We start from the raw sequence: 3,431 nt of genomic DNA on the forward strand, positions 1-3,431 counted from the left end.
TTTATTCTTTATTCTTTATTCTTTATTCTTTATTCTTTATTCTTTATTCTTTATTCTTTATTTTTTATTCTTTATTCTTTATTCTTTATTCTTTATTCTTTATTCTTTATTCTTTATTCTTTATTCTTTATTCTTTATTCTTTATTCTTTATTCTTTATTCCTTTATTCTTTATTCTTTATTCTTTATTCTTTATTCTTTATTCTTTATTCTTTATTCTTTATTCTTTATTCTTTATTCTTTATTCTTTATTCTTTATTCTTTATTCTTTATTCTTCATTCTTTATTCTTTATTCTTTATTCTTTTATTCTTTATTCTTTATTCTTTATTCTTTATTCTTTATTCTTTATTCTTTTATTCTTTATTCTTTATTCTTTATTCTTTATTCTTTATTCTTTATTCTTTATTCTTTATTCTTTATTCTTTATTCTTTTATTCTTTATTCTTTATTCTTTATTCTTTATTCTTTTATTCTTTATTCTTTATTCTTTATTCTTTATTCTTTATTCTTTATTCTTTATTCTTTATTCTTTATTCTTTATTCTTTATTCTTTATTCTTTATTCTTTATTCTTTATTCTTTATTCTTTATTCTTTATTCTTTATTCTTTTATTCTTTATTCTTTATTCTTTTATTCTTTATTCTTTATTCTTTTATTCTTTATTCTTTATTCTTTATTCTTTATTCTTTATTCTTTATTCTTTATTCTTTATTCTTTATTCTTTTATTCTTTATTCTTTATTCTTTATTCTTTATTCTTTATTCTTTTATTCTTTATTCTTTATTCTTTATTCTTTTATTCTTTTATTCTTTATTCTTTATTCTTTATTCTTTATTCTTTATTCTTTATTCTTTATTCTTTATTCTTTATTCTTTATTCTTTATTCTTTATTCTTTATTCTTTATTCTTTATTCTTTATTCTTTATTCTTTATTCTTTTATTCTTTATTCTTTATTCTTTATTCTTTATTCTTTATTCTTTATTCTTTTATTCTTTATTCTTTATTCTTTATTCTTTATTCTTTATTCTTTTATTCTTTTATTCTTTATTCTTTATTCTTTATTCTTTATTCTTTATTCTTTTATTCTTTATTCTAAATTCTTTATTCTTTATTCTTTTTATTCTTTATTCTTTATTCTTTATTCTTTATTCTTTATTCTTTATTCTTTATTCTTTTATTCTTTATTCTTTATTCTTTATTCTTTATTCTTTATTCTTTATTCTTTATTCTTTATTCTTTATTCTTTTATTCTTTATTCTTTTATTCTTTATTCTTTATTCTTTATTCTTTATTCTTTATTCTTTATTCTTTATTCTTTATTCTTTATTCTTTTATTCTTTATTCTTTATTCTTTTATTCTTTATTCTTTTATTCTTTATTCTTTATTCTTTATTCTTTATTCTTTATTCTTTATTCTTTATTCTTTTATTCTTTATTCTTTATTCTTTATTCTTTATTCTTTATTCTTTATTCTTTTATTCTTTATTCTTTTATTCTTTTATTCTTTATTCTTTATTCTTTATTCTTTATTCTTTATTCTTTTATTCTTTATTCTTTTATTCTTTATTCTTTATTCTTTATTCTTTATTCTTTATTCTTTTATTCTTTATTCTTTATTCTTTATTCTTTTATTCTTTATTCTTTATTCTTTATTCTTTATTCTTTATTCTTTATTCTTTATTCTTTATTCTTTATTCTTTATTCTTTTATTCTTTATTCTTTATTCTTTTATTCTTTATTCTTTATTCTTTATTCTTTATTCTTTATTCTTTATTCTTTATTCTTTATTCTTTATTCTTTTTATTCTTTATTCTTTATTCTTTATTCTTTATTCTTTATTCTTTATTCTTTATTCTTTATTCTTTTTATTCTTTATTCTTTATTCTTTATTCTTTATTCTTTATTCTTTATTCTTTATTCTTTATTCTTTATTCTTTATTCTTTATTCTTTATTCTTTATTCTTTATTCTTTATTCTTTATTCTTTATTCTTTATTCTTTATTCCTTTATTCCTTTATTCCTTTATTCCTTTATTCCTTTATTCCTTTATTCCTTTATTCTTTATTCTTTATTCTTTATTCTTTATTCTTTATTCTTTATTCTTTATTCTTTATTATTTATTCTTTCTTTTTTATTCTTTCTTCTTTTATTCTTTATTCTTTATTCTTTATTCTTTATTCTTTATTCTTTATTCTTTATTCTTTATTCTTTATTCTTTTATTCTTTATTCTTTATTCTTTATTCTTTTATTCTTTATTCTTTATTCTTTTATTCTTTATTCTTTATTCTTTATTCTTTATTCTTTATTCTTTATTCTTTATTCTTTATTCTTTATTCTTTATTCTTTATTCTTTTATTCTTTATTCTTTATTCTTTATTCTTTATTCTTTATTCTTTATTCTTTATTCTTTATTCTTTATTCTTTATTCTTTATTCTTTATTCTTTATTCTTTATTCTTTATTCTTTATTCTTTATTCTTTATTCTTTATTCTTTATTCTTTATTCTTTATTCTTTATTCTTTATTCTTTATTCTTTATTCAACCACTCCACATAGTTGGTACAACATATCGTATGGTTGGGATTCATTTCATTCATGTTTTCATGTTTCAGCCTTTCGTAGGACACCCTCCCCGCCATTATCGACGTGAGGACCTGTCTTGGCGCTTTAGAAATATATCTAATAATGATTAAATGTGATTAAACTATGACCCAAACTATCCGCCAGCAACGCCTGGCAGCAATGTCTGTTATGTGGAACGGAGTCGACGATATGGTTTGTTTAACGAGGGGGGTAAATAGATTCTGGAGGAGTAGGACGAAAAGCGGACGGTCATGCAGTAGAAAGTGCAATGCCATAGACTGAAACAGGTACAGCAGGACTACCTCTATCGCGAAAACATACGTCATCTGCAAGAAGCAGAGTGCGTATGCAGCTGTGATGTCCCAAGAAACACGCAACTTCCATTTATTGCATTACTGTATTGTACAACATCGTTTGGAAATTTTGTTCGAGAAATCCTGGGAACTACGACAAGGTGAAGGTCTTTCGTACCTGTTGTTCAGTATTTTGAAGAATTGTGCGGATACTTTGGTATAGCAGCATGAATACGGTATTCAACATATCACGTATACTTAGCAGGTTATGGGTACATTATCGATCAATTATTTGTGGAGTGTTCATTGGAGACGTTGCCTAAAACATTTCCATGGGATCACATAAAACAATAGTTTTCGATTCCAAGGAAGGAAACTTTCAAAATGTTTTTTTGGAATTAATTAAACTCTAATTGAGAAAATAAACCTACATTGTCAGACAAGTCATCGTATTTTTTGTACTATCGAAGTGCATTGATCGACCCTAATACTGTTTGTACATTTGTATTTATTCTTATTACCATATTTCTTTCCGACTAAGTTTCACACGATA

Source organism: Armigeres subalbatus, chromosome 1, assembly GCF_024139115.2.
Source record: "Armigeres subalbatus isolate Guangzhou_Male chromosome 1, GZ_Asu_2, whole genome shotgun sequence".
NCBI lineage: Eukaryota > Metazoa > Arthropoda > Insecta > Diptera > Culicidae > Armigeres > Armigeres subalbatus.